The following is a 22,925-nucleotide window of genomic DNA, read 5'->3' on the forward strand; positions in this document are numbered from 1 at the left end:
AAAAATAACAGAAAGCTTAAGAACTTTGGAAACTGAACAACTTACAATGGAATGAATAATAGGTCAAGAAAGAAATAACAAACAACTTACAGAACTGAATAAAAACAAACATACAACACACCCAATCTCATAGGACACAATGAAAGCAATTCTAAGATGCAAGTGCAAAGCACTAAGTATCTACAGAAAAAAATTGAGAGATCTCATACTGGTAACTTAACAGCATACTTGAAAGCTCTAAAACAAAAAGAAGAAACCACATCCAAAAGGAGTAAATGGCATAATAATAATAACAATAACAACAACAACAACAATAATAATAATAAACCCAATGCTGAAATCAAAACATAGAAAACATATTTTTAAAAAAAATCAATGAAACAAAGGGCTGTTTCTTAGAACATATCATTAAAATTGACAAATACGTTTACATATTAACTCACAGGCAGAGAGTGAATATCCAAGTTAACAATATTAAAAATCAAAAGGGAGACATTACAACAGACACTGAGGAAATACAAATAAACATAAGGACATACTTTAAAAACCTCCACTCCACTATATTGAAAATCAGAAAGGAGTTAATCATTTTTTATACTCTCAACTTATCACAGCAAAATCAAAAGGAGATAAGTCATTTACATAGTCCTATAAGTAGTAGTAAAATTAAAGCAGTCATCAAAAGTATCCCAACATGAAAAAGCCCAGAACCAGATAGATTTACTGTAGAGTTCTACAAAACTTTTACAGAAGAGTTAATGTCAATACTGTGCAAATTATTCCACAAAATAGAAACAGAGGGAACTTTGCCCAATTCAATTTAGGAGGCTACATTTACCCCACTATTCAAGTCATATACAGATCCAACAAAGAAAGAGAACTACAAACCAATTTTCCTTATAAGTGCTGATGCATTAATTTTTAATAAAATATTTGCAAAAAGAATCCAAGAACATATTAAAAAGACTTTCTACCATGGTCAAGAAGGCTTCATCCAAGAAAAGCATATATATGTAAATGATACAACATGAATAAACCAATAAATGTAATCCATCATATAAGCAGACTGAAAGAAAAAAAAACTGTATGATCATCTCATTAGATGCAGAAAAGTTCTTTCACAAAATGCAACTCTTCATGATAAAAGTCTTGGCAAGACTAGGAGTACAAGAAACCTTCCTCAACATAATAATTGCAGTTTACAGCAAGCCTGTAGCCAACATTAACTTAAGTGGAGAGAACTATGTATCAACTCCACTAAAATCAAGAACAAGAAAAGGTTGTCCACACTTTCCATACCTATTCAATATAGTACTTGAAGTCTTAGCTAGAGCAATAAAACACAGGAAGTTTACCAAGAAGATACAAAAATAAGAAAGGAAGAGGTCAAAAAATCTGTATTTGCATATGATATGATAGTATACTGAAAGGGAGGAATTTTTCAGGGGAAAATTCCACTTTCATATTTTTCTGTAGCTGATAAATTCTTTAAGCAAAATAACTTGATATAAACTTTACTACCAAAAATCAGTAGCCCTCTATATACAAATGACAGAGACTGAGAAAGAAAACAGGAACCAATACCTTTCAAAATAGCCTCAAATAAATAAAATATCTTGAGGTAAATCTTTTCAAGCAATGGAAAGGCTTACATGATTAAAAACTTTAAGGTATTGAAAAGGAAATTGAATATATCAGAAGTTGGAAAGATATTCTATGCTCAAGAATCACTAGGATTAATAGAGTAAAAATGGCCATCATGCCAAAAGCAATCTACAGTTTCAAGCAATTACCATCAAAATCCCAACACAATTCTTCAAAGGTCTTGAAAGGACAATTTTCAGCTTCACATGGAAATACAAAAAAAAATGCACTATACCTAAAACAATTCTGAATAATAAAAGAACTGCTGAAGCATCACCATCACCAATGACAAATTGCACTACAGAGCAACAGTAATAATAATAGCATGGTATTAACACAAAAGAGACACGTTCATCAATGGATTTGAACTTAAGACCCAGACTTAAATTCACACACCTATGGACACCTGATTTTTTATGAATAATCCTCATATAAACATTGGAAACAAAACAGCATCTACAACAAATGGTTGTGGACAAACTGGATGGCTGCATAAAAAGATACAAAGAAATCCATACTTATCCCCTTGCCAAAAAAAAAATAAACCTGAACTCCAAATGGATCTAAGACCTCAACATAATACCAGATACATAGAAATTGAAATAATAAGGAAGAAAATGGTCTGGAACTCATTGGCACAGGAAAAGACTTTCTGAACCAAACACTATTATCGCAGGCATTAAAGCCAACGATTAATAAACCTGAAAAATTTCTGCACAGCAAAGGACATCATCATTCAGACAAAACAGCAATATACAGAATGGAAAAATATTTCTGTGGCCTACATATCAGATAAAGGGCTAATATCCAAAATATAAATAACTCAAAAGACTGGATAGCTACAAAACTAATAACTCAATTTTTAAAAACAAATACAGATATAAACAGAATTTTCAGTACAGGAAACTCAAATGACTGAATAGGGTTTAAAGAAATGTTCAACATCCTTAGACATCAAGAATATGCAAATTACAACTATTCTAAGATTTCATCTTATACTAGTCACAATGGATCATGCTGCCAAGGATATGGAAAAACAATAGCACTCATCCATTGCTAGAGGGACTTCAAACTTGTACAACTACTAAGGAAATCAGCGAGGCAGTTCCTAGGTGAGATGGAAAGTGATCTACCTCAAGATACAGCTGTACAACCTTTGGGCAAAACCCACAGGATGTTTCATCCCACCACAAAACATTTGCTCAGCCATGTTCACTGAATCTCTATTCATAATAATCAGAATTTAGAAACAACCAGGATGTCTCTCAACAGTTGAATTTTTAAAGAAATATGGTGCAATTACACTATGTAATATAACTTACCCATTTAAAAAATAAAATCATGAAAATCATAAGTAAATGAATGGCACTAGTGAAATCATCCTGAATGAGGAACTAGGCCCAGAAAGCAAATATTGTCTATGTTCACTTATATATAAATATTAGCTGTTAAGTCAATATATCCAAGATACAATCCATAGAACCACAAAGCTTAAGTGTAGAGTAAGGAACTAGGAGGAACAGATCTACTTAGGGAAGGGAAACAGAATAGATAGTTCTGTAGTGATGAAAGAGGCTAGAACAGTAATCAAGTAAGAATGGGGAGGGAACAGGGAAATAAGAAAGGGAAGACAGGAAGAAACAGATAAAATTAAGTGAAGGGTAGTGTGGAAACTTAACGCAACAGAAGCTTTCTAAAATATATACATATATGAAGAGGATCTAAATAAAATCTTCAAATAATGGAGGAGAAAGAACCCCCACTGGATATCTATTGTCAGCAAATGAAGCTACCAGTACTGGAATTGGGTTACTTCAAATTGAGGTATTGGCCAAGGGGTTCCAATGAGAAACCCCCCTCCCCCCCCCAAAAAAAACTAGACTTTTGCCAAGACTACTCGTTGCTCTCCATAAACTGACAGCAAGGTTCTTTTGCTCCAGACAACACCTCCACAACTCTTCAAATATGGAAAAACTAAGGAGTGCCTATATTACAGCCTTTATCCCTGGGTGCTAGTCTTTGGTATATAAAGATACTCAGTATGCTACTAAAGGAGAAAAGTAAGCATTAAACCAGCCACCAACACTTTCGATTTATAATGTTGTCATGTCTACAAGGTCTGCTATTACAATGGTGCCGTAAAACTGTGAGAGTAGCCAACCAGTATCTGACTTGACTTAATTCCCACACCCTAAGATGGAAGTCATACCCAATACTTCTTTACCAGCTAAGAATCTAAGACTAGATTGGATAATGCCCTAAGGTAAAATCAAATACTACTGTTCTAAAATAACCTAGCCATTAAATGATAGCTAATGTCCTTCTGCAATATCATAAATTAGTGCTTTACTCAATTATCTTGAGAAGTTTCTTCCTGAAGCTGATGGAAACTGAAAGACCCAGACACAATTCCCCCAGAAACACAAAAGAGCTGAGGGAAGAGATATCTTAAAAGTGAGTCAGTTCCCCCTTTCTGGAGAAGGTGAAGTCAGGTGTTTTCAAAAGAACCAAGTCAGGATGTCTGGTAGTAACCAATTAACCATGAGATGCCCCTCTCCAGAGATAACTTGACCAGACCCCAGAGATGAGTTGTAAAACTCCTGACAGGGCAAACAGATAAGCTAAAATAAGACAAAGTCCAGGCCGGGGAAAAACTGGACCAATCAAGGATGGACCCGTACTAACTCCCTACCCTCTAAGAAATTTTATGGGTTTTGCCTATAAAAACTAACTTCCCCAAGAAAGAGTAACTCCTCCCTGCCTCACTGCGCTGAGGCCAGTGAATGCTAGAGATGAGTTCCCTGTGGCGCAACTTGTAACAAAGATAAACCTTGCTTTTGCATTCTGGTATGCTCGTCCTTCGTGGTCTCTCTGGAGGTCACGATCTGGGCACAACAGAGACAAATACAGAAAACTACAACCTGAAAGTATTCAGAGGGAGACCTTGCAACACTCAAGTCTGGATAGAATGTTTCCATCAAATTCCTCCCATTAGGACTCAGATAATCATGTGGAGGAGAATGTGAAAAGAGTGTAAGAGCTAAAGGAGTTGGGGGACACCAAGGAAACAAGGCCCACTACATCAAGATGATCAAAACGCATCTGGAATCACAGTGCTTCAGGTAGCATGCTCAGGCCTTGGAAATATTTCTGTACCACATGAGATCCTAGAGCTGAAAAGAGAAGTGGACACATAACCCCATCCCTAATCCAAAAACTATATGATATTGATAACCACCTGCAAATGAAAACTTAGCTTTCTCTATCGGAATTTCACTGGGGGAAAAACCCCACTCTTAATTGTTGAATGCATTCCCAGCAGTATATGAACAATAGAAAATGGAATCAAGCATTTTTTTGGAGGTTCCTTGTCACATAATATCATATTAGGGCTTGTCCCTTCTTTTAATCTTTTTTTTCTATTTTTAATTTTTGACTTTTTTTATTTTTCCTTTTTTACTCTGAAGTCCTTTGCCCAAACATATAATGGTTCTCAGTTTAATGGTTTTATGGGATGCCTGAGAGTCTAAATGAATGTGGTCTGTGTTTATTTCTGTTTCTTTTACCTTTTCTTAGTCTCTTCTCCTTGTTTGTTTTGTCGTATCATAATCTTTTAGTTTTTTTTGTTTTATAGTTATTTTATTTCATTATTGTATCTTAGAATCCTATTTCTTTCTAATAACAGACTGAAAGTGGGTGAATCCAGATGGATTGGGAGGTGTGAAGGAACTGGGAGAAGTAGAAGAGGAAATCAAAATCAAGATAACGTATATAAGAAAAAATTCTGTTTCTCATAAAAGAAAAAAGAATAAAAAATAATGGGTCCATTGAACAGAATTAGGAAGAAAGAAAATTCTGTATATTAGTAGTGGTTCTGTGGCATTCCTTATTTTCCTTTTTTTGTGTAGTGATACATATGAGCTACCATCTAAGAGTATTTACCTCCAGAAAAGTAATATTCTTAGTAAGGTAAGTTCAAAGAATTAAGATATTGTACAACCCACCTTAGTAAACCTTATAGGCCATCTTATCATCTGCTCAGTTAAAGATAACTGTTGTCCCAGGGGAGCATTAGAAGAAAAGGTTCCTACTTTCATCTTTACTCCAAGGCCCTTTGGAAAATTCCAAAAATTGAGAATATCATAGTCTGAACTTAATTTCTTTTTCCTATCTGAATTTTTCTGTCTTCACATATGATTGTTTGTATGAATATTCCTCAAGAAAGGGTGCAGCTGGAAGAGATGCAGCAACCTACATTAAAGTTAAATTGAAAGAGATGCATGAACCTATGTTGAAGTTAAACTGAAAGAGATGCGTGAACCAATGGTAAATTGGACCTAGGGGTAGACAAACATGTTTTATTAAATGTCTTTCATGGTTTTAAATCTTTGATTTAATCACATATGGTACTGTGGTGGTTTGAATAGGAATGGCCCCCACATCCTCATGTGTTTGAATGTTTGGCTCATAGGGAATGGCACTATTAGGAGGTGTGGTCTTCTTTAAGTAGGTTTGGCCTTGTAGGATCAAGTGTTACTGTGGAAGTGAGCTTTGAGGTCTCATTTGCTCAAACCAGGGATAGTCTGGCAGTCTCTTGCTGCTGCCTGAGGATCAAGATGTAGAAATCTCAGCTCCTTCTCCAACACTATGTTTACCTGAATGCCATCGTGCTTCTCACCATGATGATAATGGACTAAGTCTCTGAAATTGCAAGCCAGCCTCAATTAAGTAGTTTCCTTTATTGGAGTTGTCGTGGCCATAATGTTTCTTTATAACAATAGAAACCCTAACCAAGATAAATACCAATGTAGGTGTTAGTGAGGTTGAATCAATGAACACCTGGGTGAGTCAGATACTAATCTGCATCATAGGTAAGTCAGATTCAAGAGAAAGTGCTGAATCAAGCTCAGGAAAGTGATCCATGTGTGTTTATTGAGGCAATTATTACTTACTTCAAAACTAGTCACACCCATTTACTTCCAAAGTGTATTCATAACTCCAGTGTGGAAATTGAGGATATGTATATCTAATGATTAAGTAAATGTGGTCATTAGATACAAAATCATTGTGGTAGATATCATTGGAACTAAACCACTAAGAATCTATCATTTTCTCTACTTCATTCTGAGAACTGCTTGAGGGAATTCTCATTCTTTCTCATTGAATCTCTTGCCATGAGAAGATGGCCAGGCTCTTTGTGATACAAACTTAATATTGACTAAGCTCATTACCTCCTTGCAACTTGCACCAAATTCATCAGGGACACCATTTTATCAGTCAGCATTCACATGTATGCAGGCAAACTATCCTATGGTTATTGACATTATATCTGAAAATCTCAAACACAATGGAAGTGATGTTACGTGCCAGGAGAAGAATGCCATTTGTTTTTTCCCATTTGTATATGGTTGCATTTGTACTTGCTGAAGACTCATCTCATGGAGACTGTGGGCCACAGTATACACAGCATTGTATATACTGTAGCTCTCTTCACTCATTACAATGTCAAAAATGTGTCTAGGCAATAAATCCAAGGAAGCATTGGGATGGCAGTTCTCCGAAAGATGACAATCAAGTTCAGAAAATGAGCATTTGAAGAACAAAAACCATATCTTAGGGAGGTAATTGTCTTTTGGGTATTTGTAAGGATTAACTGTTCTGATAAAATTTGTAAACTCAAAACTCTCCTCAAGGTGGTGTGAAAAAATAAGACTGCCATGGAATGAGTCCAAAAGAAAATAATCAGCATGGTTGGTATAATCCCATTGAACATTCAAGATCCAGACTTTCCCTGTCATTAACAGTTGCCCAATGTTTCTCATTAAACCTTGTAGAGAATAAGTATCTCCATAAATGATTATCACATTTGCTGATGAATTTTGGATCTTCCCCAGATTTTTCCAGAATTTATTGGAAAATGAAGTCCAGGTGCCTAGAATCATTTCCATAAAAGCTATGCAGACTCTATTACGCTCCAATTCTCCTCTCAATTCTGACACAATATGAATCCCTTTATGGTCATCTGGGAGAATCAGACCAACCCAGGACCACTTGAAATGAAGCATCAAAGCAAGAACAGCAAGTGATATAGATGTGTCCTTTGGGGACATCTGGTAGAGAGAGGAAAACTGTCTTCGGTCACCCAAGATAGGATCAAATGGTCCAAAAGTAAGCTGAAGAGAAAACAGAATTGAACACAATAGGGAGAAGGCTGGAATAAACACTATCTCAGTCCTGAGGCAACAGATGGGGATGATCAGTGTGAAGATGGATGCATTCTGCTTTAGTGGCATATCTCTGAGTAAGGTTTCCAGAAAATGACTGACAAGTCAACCAGCTTTGATAAGCCTCCTTGTCTGGACCACACTTTCCTTTCTATTCTGAGCAATAAAAATATGGATATATCCCTGGGTTCCTTGGTAGCTGAGTACTGTAAGTGTTTCTCCTTTACCTTTGAGATTCCTGAAATGTCCACAAGGCATACCAAGATCCCTGTTCCACACAACACCCTTCCTCACCTGTGGTGTTTTGTAGAGTTGCAACAGTGTCCCAACTTGTGCAGATGCTGCCAATGTTGTTCCTGTAAGTACAGCAGCTGATTTGTTCTTCTTTCTACAGTTGTAATTAGGAATTTTGTAGTGTTTATGACCTGTTATCCAATAGATGGCATTCACAAGTATGCCCCTTTCAACATATTGTACATTACGAAAATCAAATCCTAGAGATGTGTTGGGTAAAATATGAGGGTTCCTGTTGATCTCCTCAATGGCAAAAACCAGGGCCACAACAAACTGGTAGTTCTTAAAATTATACCTGCATGGATAGCATAAAAATACACAGGAGGAACACATATATCATACATGTGCAGATTTAATGCAATTATCTCTCTAGTTTAAATGTCTGTGTTTCTAGGATGTAGTCACTTATATATGGATATTATTTGTGAAGTAAGGGATAATTAGGCAACAAACCACAAATCCAGAGAAGCTAAATAACAAGGAGTGCTCAGGGGGGTATCCATGAATCTCTTTGGGAAGGGGAAATAGAATAGATACCATAGGTGGCCTGGGTGTTGGTGGTAATAGAAATAGGAGGGATTAGTTGAGGGGAAGATGGATGGAGAGAGTACTGGGAGAAACAACTGGAATTGGGAGGCATTTGGAGGGCAAAGTAGAAAGCTAGTGCAGTGGAAACTCCCAGGAATCTATGAGGGTGACCCTAGCTAAAACTCCTAGTTAGAGGAGATGCAGAGACTGAGTTGGTAGGTCCAATAACCAGACAAAACTTTCAGTGGAGGAATTAAGGCATCAACCAAGCCACAAAACCTTCAAACTACAATTTATCCTGTCTATAAGATAGATGTGTTGTGGTAAAGATGGCACAGAAATTGTGGGAGTGGCCAACCAATAACTGGTCCAGCTTGAGGCCCATACCATAAGAAGGTACATACTCTGCCTGGAGTGCCATGAACTAAAGGCTGGATTGTCCAGAATACCTAGGATAAAACCAAACACTACTGTCAGAAAAAATTCTATCCAAGGATGCCAAAGATATCCTGCTACACTCATAGACAACTAGCCTAGTTGTCATCAGAGAGGCTTCATCCAGCAACTGGTGGAAACAAATGCAGAAACCAACAGCCAAACATGAGGCAGAGCTTGAGGAATCCTGCAGAAGAAGGGAAAGAAGGATTGAAGGAGCCAAAGGATTCAAGGACACCATAAGAAAGCCCAAAATCAACTAAACTGGCCTTGTAATCATGGATCCTGCATGACTCTGACCTAGGTCCTCTTTGTATATATTTTGGTTTCATAGGTTAGTCTTCTTGTCAGACTCCTAAAAGTGGGAGCAGGGGCTGACTGTGACTCTTTCGCCTGCTTTGGAGGCCCTTTTCTGTTGTTCAAATCTTAGAGGACTTATTATTAAAAAACCCAGAGCCAGATATCAGTGTGAACACTGAAAGATCAGAGAAGCAGAACAGCCGACCACTAGTTCTTACCTCTACAGAATCCTCAGTCTAAAGAGCAAGTTCTTCATGCCTTAAATACCTTTCTTTGTCCTGCCATATTACCTCCTGGGATTAAAGGTGTGTGTCACCACTGCCTGGTTCTGTTTCTCTCATGTAACCCAGTGTGGCCTCAGACTCATAGAGATTCAGATGGATCTCTGTCTTCCGAGTGATGGGATTAAAGGTATGTGCCACCACTGCCTAACCTCTGTGTCTAATTTAGTGACTGGCTCTGTCCTCTGATCCCTAGGTAAGCTTTATTGGGGTACAAAATATATCACCACATTTTTCCACTAACTGGGTTGTCTTGTCCAGCCTTATTAAGAGCAACGTGCCTAGTCCTATTGCAACCTGATAGGCCATGTTTGTTTGATATCCCCAGGAGGCCTGACCTTTTCTGAAAGGAAACAGAGTAGGAGTAGATGGAGGGAGAGTGGGCATGGAATAGGATGGGCCTGGAAAAGAGGAGGTGAGGAAAGTGCAGTCACAATGTAGTATATGAGAGAAGGATAACTTTTAAGGAAAAAAAGAATAAAGACAAATCTATGTTTCTAAATCCATGTCTTAATATATTCCCATGAATACCTGGAATTAGAATGGGCATGCCATGTAATGTAGATTAAATAAGAGCTTTTAGTGTAATACCCATTAGTCTTTTATTTTTATGAACCTATTTTTGTCATATATATGGGAGTTTTGTCTGTGTGCATGCCTCTATAACATGTGCATGTCTGCTAGCAGCAGACAAAAAGAAGGTATCATATTCCTTGTAACTGGAGCTAGAAATTGTTGTAAACTGTCTCATGGATGCTGAGAATTGAATCTGGGTTTTCTGGAAGATCAGTCAGAGCTCTTAACCACAGAGCCATCTCTCTAGCATCAACACTTATAATAAAATGCTTCAAGGACCTTACTTTATCTGTCTTTTATGTGTTAATGGAACTAATATAATTCTACTCTAAATTGGGAAACAGGCCCTTACAGTTATCAAATCTCCTGATGGTTGGATATTATTCTTCCAACTTCTTAAATTTTGAAAAGCCTGTATTTATTTTCTTTAAGATTTATGGCTTATTTATTATGTCAAATTGTTTTGCCTGCATGAGTGCTGTGCACCACATACATGCTATGTTAGTGAAAGACAGAAGAGGGTGCTGGGCTCCTAGAAATGGATGTACAGATTGTTGTGAGCTGATTTATGGGAAAAAAGAATTGAGATCCAATGTTCTGAAGATGGAAAGTGTTTTATACCATATCATCATGTCTCTAGCCCCAAAGCAAGTAGTCTTGTTTCAGCCATCTAGTTTTCTAAGATAATATCTTATAGAATAGCACCAAGTATATTCAAATCATCCCTGTCAACAGTTGTCTTTTCTAAACTATTTTTTCAATCTTTCTGGCTATATTGGATATTTGTGTGTATCATGTGTCCTTGTATGTGTTGTGTGCCTTTGTGTGTGTCTTTGTGTGTGTGTGTGTGTGTGTGTGTGTGTGTGTGTGTGTGTGTGTGTTGTGTGCAAGTGCATGGATATCATGGACATGAGCACAAGAGAGAGGACAACCTGAAAGGAAAGTCCCATCTTTCAATATATTTTTATACAAGGTTCCTTCAGATGTTGCAGTATGTAGGATCAGTTATCTGACCAGGAGACTTCAACTAAGTCTTGAATCTTTATCTCCCCTCTTCCATTTGATTACTGGATTGCAGGCATGTACTTAAATGGCATCTGGTGATCTTAATCCAGATCATCACTTTTGCACCTGAAATATTTTAACCACAGACATTTCCTCTTCCTTATAGCCATAATTTGTATGGAACATAATCGGTCCAGCCTATATTGTTAGCTCCCAGGGTCCATGGAAGTGTCTAACAACCAACTGAGGATTCTAAATCTGTGAGATACCAAATTAATCTAAGCACACTGAGTTCTTTAGTCCATTTACTTTATTCTTCTAAGTCAATTTTATCTACACAGTTTCTTTTTTGTTCTCATACTTAGCTCTTCTGAGTCCTTCCTGCTCTCAGTCCCTTCTGCTGTTCTCTCATGTCTATCTAGTTCTTTTATCTCTGTCCTCATCTTAGTCCTTCTCAATCAATTCTCTTCTTGCTGTTCTCTCTTATCTATCTAGGTCTTTTCCATCTTCTTCTCTTCTTTGTTCCCCCAAGCATATATGTATATATAGCCATTCATTAACAACTTTTTAGCAAAAACTACAAAGTAAACTCTCAGGGATGAGTATTCTGATAAAAGTCACACTTGGCAAAGACTTGGTCAGCTTAATTGGTGATTGACAACAGCTATAAGTTGTAAAAGATTCTGGCTATCTCTTCAAGGGATAGCTACAAATGTTACAAGGAAAGAAATTAAACCAATGAAAGATTTAAGGAAAAGGCCAAGAATATGTGTATAATTTTATGTGATTAATAATATCCAGACATGGTAAGTTAATAGCCTTTTTCTGTTAGTCACCTGAATCTCAGAACCTATATATAATTAGTCTACTAAGCCTAAAATCTTGCATTAAAAACTTCTGCAGAAACAAATGCAAAGTGTTGATTGTTATTTGAATCACATGGGGAGGTGCTGGCGAAGGAAGCTTAGGGCAACATAGGTGCTATTGATCTCTTGAAGGACTAAGATATACCAAGGCCAGACACCTGCACTATCACTTCTGGTTCACTATAATTCTTCTGAAGAGTTCTGATCTAACAAGGCCAGGTACCTGCAATTCCACTCTGTAAGAGTTCTATGAAGACATTTTGTCTGGCCAATATTTACCTTGTCAGTGGCTAAGGATGGAGAGTAAGACCTCTAAGTGTCTATGGTCCACATGGAACAATAGATCTAGTATAAAACATATTTTAGTATGTTTCTATTCATAAAAATTGTACAGTTAAATAAGAAACCATATTCTAGACTATTCACAATTATGTGTGTCCATAAGATTGAGATGCAACCATGAGATTATACATACACATAACATGGAAATGCACGGTAAATGGGAAGAATCATAGCTCTTATTGCACAAGAAGTTTACAAGAGATAGCAAATTCATTCAAACGGTGGTAATTCCACAGTGCCTTGCATGATGGTTTCTACTAACAGAACCCTTAGTTCCGATAGTTGATCTTCTGAACTCTAGTTGTCACTGCTGTATACTCCATGGACTTTTGCTACCAGTGGCTCTCAATAGGAAGAAAATAGCTTATACTCTGAAAGGCCACAAATTCCTCTCATGGAGAAATACCATTTCATTTTAAGGTCAAAGTGCAGTGTTCAAGAAGGCATATTTCATTAATGTTGTGTTTTTAAATTGTTCTTTGTTTTGATACAAATAAACTGCACATTTTATGATTTCATATAAAAGTAATTGTAGAAGTAACCGTCTTATTTAATAAGAAACACAGAACCAATGCAAAGATGAAACCCAAGAGGTCAGCTAAAAGCCTTATCCTTCCTCTCGCAGTGGTCCTACCTCTCTGAAAGAGAGCTACTTCCTGTGTGTCTGTCTTTATAAAGACTTTCTGTTCTGCCTTCTCATTGGTTGTAAACCCAACCACATGACCACCTCATCACTGCCTGTCTGTATAGACCTCCAGGTCTTCTATGGTTGGTATTGAGATTAAAGGCATGTGTCTCCAATGCTGGATGTATCCTTGAACACACAGAGATCTGCCTGGCTCTGCCTACCAAGTGCTGGGATTAAAGGCATGCACCACCACCACCCAGGCATGCACCACCACCGCCCAGCTTTCCTATGGCTTGCTAATAGCTCTGATCCCCAGGCAACTTTTTTATTAACATAAAAATAACATTTTAGTACAAATAAAATATCACCATAAGCAATTGCTCTGTAGTGCAGGGAAATATAAGGAAGTTTGATTTTACTTCAAACATACATGGAAAGGCCAGGCAGTGGTAGCCTAATACCTTTATTTCCAGTACTTGGGAGGCAGAGGCAGTTGGACCTCTGTGAGTTTCAGGCCAACCTGGTCTACAAAACAAGTTCCAGAACAGCCAACACTGTTACACAGAGAAATCATGTCTCAAAAAACAAAGACAGACAAAACAATACATGAAAAGAACAGAGAGAGATGGCTCCTCTGAGTATGTGGTTTGCTGCAGAATCCTGGCCATTTAGTTACATATATTTTCCATGCATCAACAGTTTTTTTTTATCTGATAGTTTTGGCTTCCTTATTTTTATGATAATTGTCCCTACCCACACTGTGTCTGCTTGTCTGTCCTGTGTCTGACCTCCATTCTAGCACTTTTCTTCAAGCTTATCCTCCTTAATATAGCTGCTGTAAGTCACAGCTTGCCTACCTTAGAGGTGTGCTTCTTGTAAATCCTAATACAATTAGCCTCAAGCTTTGAAAGAGAACATTGTATCTAACACCATCCAAAACCAAACCAAAAACTAAGAACACCATAATATTAAAATGAATTGAATCATGATAACTTTGTTTTGAGGATAAGCATAAAAAAGTATAAAGGCTAAAATAGAAATTCACAAGAGTATCAATGGAAACATTTTTATCTGTCTTTTCACTCAGAAGTTTAGAATGCACTAAGGAAACTTTAATAAACTACTTGCCATGCACACATGAGGACCTGGATTTAATCCACAACTTCCAGTAACACCCAGTCAAGGAGGTACACACTTTAAAATCCATATGATGGTGATACAGAGACAAGCAGATCCCTGGGGCTTAGAGGACAGTCAGCCTACTTTACTTCATAAAATTCAGGCTGATTAGACACCTTCCACTCAGTTACTTCCCCAAATTAGAAAAGACGTTTGTTCATGTGTTTTCTAGTGATTTAAAGTTGAGATGGGATTGTAGATTGTAATTACTATCACATATTTCACTACAAAGTCAGCAGAGAATCTCAAAACCTTCTAACACAAAGCCACAATAATGATCCAGAAACTTTTGGGGGGGGGTGCCTGTCCTGGAACTCACTCTGTAGACCAGGCTGGCCTTGAACTCATAGAGATCCACCTGGCTCTGCCTCCTGAGTGCTGGGATTAAAGGCATGCACCACCACCGCCCCGCAGGATCCAAAAATTTTAAACATAAAGACTTGATAATTGTACATTGGAAACATGATTTTGACAACACATGCTGTATCATAATCCTGTGTAGCTGGTAAATGATAATGAAAACTTCCTTTGCAGAGTTTTCTTGAACACAATTTTATTAATGTTTAAAAAGCTAAGAGCCAACATCAGGCAATCTACAGCTCTGAGTAGCTATCTGGAGAGGACAATGCAGAAGAGAAAAAAAAGATACCCCCTTTGATCTAAGCAGAAGAGGTAAAACACATGGTGGTCAAGTATTATGATAGCAGGATATGTGGACATAGAAAAAGAGTAAAAGAAATCAAAGTATCACACAAAAAGAACATTCAGGCTCTGGGCAGTATCTGAAAGAAAAACTCAGAAAAGAGAAAAGGGCAAAGTTTCACTTTCTGGGTCAAGATGCAAAATGGTGAACAGAGAAGCAAGGAAGACCAGGGCACCTTCAAGGACATGGATGCTGCAATGTGATCATGGCAAAGTAACTTAAGTTTTGTACCACATACAATTTCAAAATTCATTTTGATTAATAAGTTTGAAGTACTGTCTTAGTTCATGTTTCCATTGCTGTAAAGAAACACAATGACCGTGATAACACTTATAAAGGAAAATATTTAACTTAGGTGGAGACTTAGAGTTTCAGAGGTTTAATCCATTATCACCATGGTGGGATATGGAAGCATGAAGGCCAACATGGTGCTAGAAAAGGAGTGAGAGTTCTAAATCTTGATCCACAGGCAACAGCAAGTGAAATATGGCACTGGGTGTAGCTTGGCTATAAAAGACCTCTAAGCCCCACAACGATACACTACCTCCAACAAGACCACATCTACTCAAACAAAGCAATGCCTCCTAGTGGTTCCATTCCCTATGGGATTATGGGGGCCAATTACATTCAAATCAGTACAAGTACCTAGGTCATTTTTGGACATGTATAATTACTTAGAATTTTGGTTGTGCTAAAATAGTAGAAGGTGAAAATTTAAGGTTGTATCTGCTCAGAAAAGATCATCTTAACAACTGATTATGTATAATTTTTTTCAGTAGGATGATAATGGTGCTACAATGTAACTATGAGAGGTTAGACATTTTAGAAATTCCTGTGGTAATTTCTACACATATCTTGCATCATACAATTTCCACTGGAATTGAAGGAGATATCATTAATTAATTACTCAGTTATAGTACACATAATTGAAACATTGAAAAATTTAGTTAATATTTTCTTTATCCATGAATTTCAGAAAAACTCAATGCACAAATATCTGAATTGTTTCTAAAGAAAAATGCAGGAGTAGGATGAACACAATTATCTCTGTATGTGACAGTTTGAAAGAATGATAAAAAAAAAAAGTTCCCCAGTGTGTTGACAATGATAGCCTTCAACATTCAACTCAGGGAGAGCCTGAACAAACAGCCTTTACAGCAGAGAGAAGGGTGAATAACAAAGACTGCTCTTGTCTTTCTGTCTGTGATGAAATATAACTCTGTGGATTACAACTTTTCTGTGAAACACACTGAAAAGGGGGAGGTAAAAAAAAAAAAAACATACCCAAGTGCCAATGAAAATGATGAACTGAATTATATAAAAGGGGGAAAGAAAATATCCAAATTAAAAAAAAAATTATAAATGAAATGGAAGGCAAAACAGTCACCAAAAAAATCCACAGAATCATTAAGCCATACTTTAAAAACCTGTAATCCAACAAGTTAGAAAACCTAAAAGAAATGAATAATTTTCTTAAAACATACCACTTAATAAAGTTAAGTGTAGAACAGATAAGCAATTTAAACAAACTTATGAACACTACTGAAATTGAAGTAGTCATTAAAATTTTCCCAGAAAAAGAAAACCTCAGGGCCAATGGTTTTAGCAAAAAATTCTACAAGACTTTAACAGAAGAGTTAATGGGAATACTCCTCAATTTGTCCCGTAAAATAGGGGACATTTCCCACTTCATTTTATGAGGCTATAGTTACTCTAATACCCAAGCCATACTGTGAGAGCCATGATTACATTTTAAGTTTTAATTACTATGCCTTCGAGCACCATGAAACATAAATGCCTCTAATCTGCAAGCCCCTTGCCCAAGGACAGATAGTATCTGAAATACTGGAGGCTATTGTTTATGGGAAATAACAAGCTATGTATTTTTCACTCCCCTAAATAAGTTTGTTTGACCCATCAACACTGGATGTGCTTGATCACATGTGGATGGGAGGTACATAGGCAAAAAACAGTCAGAAGATGTGCTTACCCCTAATTGGGCCTGATGGGAAATGCAATGAATTATGAGTTTTCCTTCTGAAGCCCTTGCCATACTTGATTCTGGGCCATTTTTCAGGAATCCGATTATGAACCTGGCCAAAGCCCTACCACCTGGCAGTATTAATTGAAAGTCTGCATCTAATTTGGTGTAAGTAGTGGTCTTATTCTTGATCAGTGGGGTTAACATTTTCTGGAGGCCCCCAGCAAGATTCAGACCATCCACCCAAATTTTGAAGCTGGACATTCACTACAGAACTCCAAGGTTGAGGGGCTGCTTCAGAGGGCACATAACTTTGAGACATTCCGAGGCTCCAAGGCTGCCTTCAGTTTGCTGAGTATCAATTTGAACTGACATGCTGAGACATTTGCAGCAAGTGCCTATGGAGGCATCCTGGTGAGTCACAGTCGTGTTCTGTTTTGTAGGAACCACATCTGGGACATGGAAGGGATTCAATGGGACCCCAATATTCTCCCATCCAGGGTATATATCTAGATGTCACCCGGCCATCTGGTTCTGGCTGGGAAGTTTTGTTTGTCTTGTTTGAAAATTTTGTCTCTCTGTTTTCTGGTGTGCCTGTAAGTTTTGTTGCATTGTTTGTCTTGTTGGAAAGTTTTAGCTGTCTGTTTCTCTCAAGAGTTGTGTCTCCCTGTGTTATTGGAAAGTTTTGTCTGTGTTTTCTCGTGTGTCTGTAAGTTTTTGTTGCCAACATGGAGCTGAGATAGAAATGGGCTGTCTATGTTGCTGACAGCAACCAGTCACCACTGCTACCATGGCTGCATATATGGCTGGGGCTCAGAATTTGTCTCTGGGCTCTCTGGTCACCGGATTCAGGTTAATAGGAGTTTAAATGTCTTTTTGGTGTAGATAATATTAAAATTGTTTTATGCTATTCTATTTTACTTGAAAGCTGGTTCTAGAGTTGGTTTTTTGGCTCTCCCTTTGCTTAGACACATATATGCAGGCAAGACCACACATGCTAGGGCTTTCTACACCAAAGCCATCGCTGAAAGGAAAGAATTCCCACAACACTGATGCCATGTGATATTCACCAGAAGCACCAGCCACAATGAAATGAAGCAGGCTAAGATCTAGATGGCAGGCTATGCATATGCTGCTGAGGGTGAGGCCAATGAGGTGATTCAAGACCATTGAGAAAGCCCAAAGGATTTTGAGTAAATCTCATATATTGAGCTTTGGATGTTTGCATTACTGGACTATAGTTTGGCGTTATGCAGATTGTGGTTATGTTTTCTCCCTCTTCATGTAAAAAAAAAGTTTTTTATTTTTATGTTGGGGATTGAGAGATTTTAAACATTCTTTAAGAAGAAGTTTTGGAGTTTAACAAAAAAATATTTGACCTTAAAAATAAATATAATGGTAAAAAAATTTAAGGCCACAGCTATTAGTACAAAATGCTTAACACCAGAAACTAGGATATTCTCATCTTATGATGTAGCAAGACAATGACCTAAACAATCTGGCAAAGGATTTGGAGCAGCTTCTCAACCAATGAGTCTCAACCATGGGATTGGGGGGCACTAAAAGGCATTTTTACAGTAGTCTGGAACCACCTGCATGTTGGTTGTTTGCACTGAGAAAACACCAGCAAAACTCAAGTTGTGAAATAGCAACAGGAAGGATTTTGTAGTTGAGGAGTCCCCACAACATGGGGAACTGTATTGACTGGTCAAAACATTGGGAAATCTGAACCACTGGCTCAGAGAATGTCTCTCCTTACCTAAAGTGTATTCATGCTTAAGAATGTATGCCTAGCCCCCTCATCTTTTCTAACTTTGTTAAGCTTAGTCTATTTTGATAAACTGAATCATAAAATAAATTGTTATATTCTGTAATGGTGTATTATAAAAGGAAATTTCTCACTCTCTGTGGACTCTGTCTATGAGTGAAGAGTTTTATTTTGATATTAAAAGGAGCTTCAATTCAGAAATTGTAGTTTTTAAAGCTCAAACTTAATATAAATAAAGCTATAAAATTATTTTCCCAAGGTCAGGCATTTAGACAAAAGCCCCCATTCCCTCAGGGGTTTGAAGAAATTTCCTGCTTTCTAAAAAGGGAGTCATTCTCCTTATTTCTGGCAAAAGAAACTTATGGTCCTTTCACTAACATATGGCTATGGTGCTTATTAAGTTGTCAAGGGCAATGCTAGCCTCTAGGGTCCCTCATTTTCTGCTCACAAGCCCTACCCCAGCAAGTACTAGTCTTATGAAAGCTAATAAGTTATTGTAAACTGTTAAGGATAATTAAGAAAAATATGGCTATATTTGGTATGTACCTTGCAGGCTACTTAGTCCTCATAATAGTTTGGTTATGACTATCTCTCTCAGGACTTGATCATTATTCCAAATTTCTAAGGGTCACCTAGAGTTGCTGTCACCCCCAGACAACAGAAGGCATGAAACCCACATTCCCAAGGGGTGAGGTGAGTGGTTTTGGTATTTCAGTGGATGTTTGTCATTGTTTAGGAGAGTTGGTGGCAAGTTGTTATTGGTCATGGTCATGGAGGAAACTAAGCAAAGGAGGTTAAATTCAGGGATATTTTCCACAAAAAGTGTGTGAGGGGGGAGATATAGGAAAGTTTGGATTATTGAATCTACTTTTAAACTAAGAGGACAACTCTTAGTCTCAAATATTTCACATTGGTATGGAATTTTGTATGTTGATACAAATTTAGGGTTAGTTTTGTTATACTGTATATGTGATTCTACTCATGTTTAAGGTATTATACCTATGCAGCTAATTTAAAAATGTAACGTAATTAATAAATATAGATTAGTAGTTAGTCACCTATAATAATCAAACTTATAGTCATGTTAGGTATGTTTTCAAGGTTAAGCCTGGTTTAGTTTAGCTCAGATATATTTAATAGATAATGGTCCTCAAACTTGTCAGAGATCTGATAAATATGGCATTTAAAATGTTTTTTATTAAATTTTATCATTTATTTTACATACAAACCAGTTTCACCTCTCTCAGTCTCTTCCTATTTCCTCCCCCCACCTCCTGTCTACCCCACCCCATCCATTCCTTCATTGAGAAAGGCACAAGCCTCCAACAGGAGTCAATAAATCATGGCATATCAAGTTGAGCCAGGAAAAGCTCCTCCCCTTGAATCAAGGCTGGGCAAGGTATCCCAGCATGGGGAATAGGTTTCAAATAGCCAACTCAAGTGCAAGGGACAGGTTCTGATCCCACCACTAGGGGCCCCACAAACAGACCAAGCTAAACAACTGTCAGCCACATTGAGGGGACCTAGGTTGGTCCCATGCAGGGTCCCTAGCTGTTAGTTCAGAGTCTGTGAGCTCTTACTAGCTCAGGTCAGATGTGGGTTTCCCCATCATGATCTTGTTTCCCTTACTCATAAAATCCATCCTCCCTTTCTTCAACTGGACTCCCAGAGCCCAGTCCAGTGCTTGGCTGTGAATCTCTACATATGCTTCCATCAGTTACTGGATGAAGGTTTCCTGATGAAAATTAGGATGGTTTGATGGAAAAAGCTTATTATGACAGAGACTCCCAGATCCTAGCAGTGACCCAGAGGTCTCTAAAGAAGATCACACAGCACCACAATGTCTCCACCTGGATTGTGGCAATGCTTATCACTGGGCAAGACTGCACCAATGCAGCACTTGTTGCCATGGCCCAGCCAAACTGTGGACAAACAGGATACTAAAGAGTTGATTGTTCTGCTGGACATCAGTGGTGCATACTTTTAATCTCAGGACTTGCAAGACAGAGCCAGGCAGATAGATCTCTGTGAGTTCAAGGCCAACCTGGTCTATGGAGCAAGGTCCAAGACAGGCACCAAAACTACACAGAGGAACCCTGTCTCAAAAAAGAAAGAGTTGATTATCCCACTTTGCCTGGACAAATTAATCAGTATCCTCCATGTTTCTCTTCCACAGGAAAGCCTCTCACCTTCTAGACCTCAGCCAAAGATGGATGCTGATCTAGTAGCTCTGCTTCGAATGCCATGGAGACCACAGTAGCCTGAGATGGCCATCTATTTAATGGAATAGTCTCTGCCATTTTAATTGATACACATACAATTCAGATTACACTTTCTGCTATAACTTATCCTTCTCATGTCTCTGATGATATTGCCAGCTAGGCTAACTATAGCTTTGTCATCTTAGCAGCAGCAGGCAAGCACATTCTTCCCCAAGGCTTCAGCCACCTTGTTAGTTCATTTCACATGAGAAAATCAAGCCTTGCTTTTTTCTAGAGCTACTAGTTCTCCTAAAGAGAAAAGACTAACAGGCTTCATATTAAAAGATAAAAAGGTTTTAGATGGAACTTTCCACTAAAGGAACATGATTTTCAATGACTGTTCTAAGTAATAACTACCTGTGTCTCTGATAAATGATTATATGAAAAAAAATGTTCAAGTCTATGCAAGGTTTGATGGTCTAAGAAAATGTTCTAAGGTATGTAATGCTCTGAGGATATGAAAGTCTATGCAAGTTCTAAAGGTCTAAGATATATAAAGGTCTGAGGATGTGAAAGTTTAAATAAATTTTGAGGGTTACAGAAAGTGATTTGAGATGTAAATACAAGATGTAAAGGTATAAGTACATGATTTAAGGTATGTGAAAATGTAAAAGTTTCAGATTTCTTTCTCCTTTGCTTTTGTTAGACTAAGATTTTAAAAGTTCAAAGTTTTAACATTGAGCAATGGAGTTTTGATGAACTGAAATAGCACTAGCTACATACTGTTCAGTCACAAGTTCAAGATTTCAGATTTTTTTTGGTTGTCTTCTAAGTATAAACTTAAAGGTGCTTCTCATTGGGCTAAAGACATTTTTTCCAATATACATACGGCTGTCTGGACAGATCAAAACTGTCTGTGTTTTTTATCCCAAATCTATACCTTTTTCTATAACTCAAATGTGGGAGTCTACTCCAGCTGTTTTACAGACACCAGTTACCTGCTTTTTCCACATTGTGGATTGCTGTAGAATAATCCTCTTGTACATTGTAAAGATTTGTCATTCGAATTGGTTTAATAAAATACTGATTAGCCAATAGCCAGGCAGGAAGTATAAGTGGGGTAGCCAAACTGAGAATGCTGGGAAGGAGAAGGGCAGACTTAGGAGTCACCACCTAGTCTCAGAGGAAGCAAGATGTGAATGCCATACTGAGAAAATGTACCAAGCCATATGGCTAAATCTAGATAAGAATTATGAGTTCAGTTAAATGTAAGAACTAGTTAGTAAAAGCCTGAGCTACCAACTGATCATTTATAAGTAATATTAAACCTCTGAGTGGTTAGCTGAAAACTGGTGGGCAGGAGAGATCTGTCTGCCTATAGTGGACTTCAGTACAGATTGGTATGCCAGCTTTTTCTACAGTGTGCATTTCAGTACAGATTGCTAATGCTAACATATCTGAAACTTTTATGTCTTTTTGTAAACTAAGAAAAGTCATGTAAGCTTCAGAGAACCTGATGAGTCATAAGACTTGGATCCACCTTTCATAGTTCAAAACAATTCCAGATAAATACAACCTAACTTTCCCCATTTGTCTATTCCTGAGGATGGAATATTTCTCTCTTTCTCTCTCCTCTGATCTTGGGGTGCCTCCTCTTCCCCAACTACTAGGATTAATGGGTCAGAAAGTTCCAAATGTAATATTTTTCTTTAATTTCCTAAATTTTATTTTTTTGTCCCTGGTCTATATCTGTTTCAGCAGATTTCCACTTGTGTGACAAATATAACCTGCTATGGGTTATGACCATTGTTAATAATAAAGCTGTTTGGATGATAGCTGGGTAGAAGAGATTGAGTGCAAGAACCAGACTAAGAGAATTCTGAAAAGAGGGGAGATGGAGTCAAAAGACACCAGCCAGTCACCAAGGAAGCAAGACATGTAAAAAATTAGGTAATAAGCCGGGCGGTAGT

At 37.6% G+C, this 22,925-nt stretch overlaps 1 pseudogene; it reads right to left on the minus strand.

Moving 5' to 3' along the window:
• Window positions 1-22,925, minus strand: part of LOC131904111 (vomeronasal type-2 receptor 116-like) — a 79,339-nt pseudogene that overhangs the window by 22,308 nt on the left and 34,106 nt on the right.

This window comes from Peromyscus eremicus, chromosome 1 (genome assembly GCF_949786415.1).
Source record: "Peromyscus eremicus chromosome 1, PerEre_H2_v1, whole genome shotgun sequence".
Lineage (NCBI taxonomy): Eukaryota > Metazoa > Chordata > Mammalia > Rodentia > Cricetidae > Peromyscus > Peromyscus eremicus.